Genomic DNA, 663 nt, shown 5'->3' with positions numbered 1-663 from the left:
GCCTAAAAAAAAATCTGACTAGTCCCATTCTTTAATTTAGTTTTACATTGACTTGAACACCAGAGGATGTAATCCATATATGTAAAATAATTATACCTATCTTGGAAAAAATAATGGGAGTGTTTATGTAGGGACTATATTGTGATTGTAGTCCTCAGCCAAATTCTACCAGAATTACTTCGTAAGTGTATTATATCAGACCCAAAGTTGGAATGGGGAGGCGGGGGGGAAATGGCAGAATATTCCTTCAGGTCTGACTTTACTTTCTTCCTGAACGTGAACACGTGACCCTGTTATTGCTAGGCTTGGCTTAAGACTCAGGAGAGTGGATCTTTATGAATAGTCCCTAAAATGAAAGTGCTCAGGCTGTTACCATGGCTTCCTCCAGAATGATGATGTGAACCGGGGGTGTCTGTATCTGAAAAGGCAGTGGTGTGATTCAGTCTGAGTCTGAAGGCCTGAGAACCAGGGGAGCGTGTGGTGTAAATCCCAGTCCAAGGGCCAGAGAAGAGATGAGATGTCCCAGCTCAGTTAGATGGAAAAAAGTGGTGAATTCCTTCTTCCTCCAATCTCCTTCCTCCTCCAGGCCCTCAACAGACTGGATGTTGCCCACTCACATTGGGGAGGGCAGTCTGCTTTGCCAAGTCCACTGATTCAAATGCT

Source organism: Globicephala melas, chromosome 11 (assembly GCF_963455315.2).
Source record: "Globicephala melas chromosome 11, mGloMel1.2, whole genome shotgun sequence".
In the NCBI taxonomy this organism is placed as follows: domain Eukaryota; kingdom Metazoa; phylum Chordata; class Mammalia; order Artiodactyla; family Delphinidae; genus Globicephala; species Globicephala melas.
Note: the sequence above shows the minus strand (reverse complement) of the source record.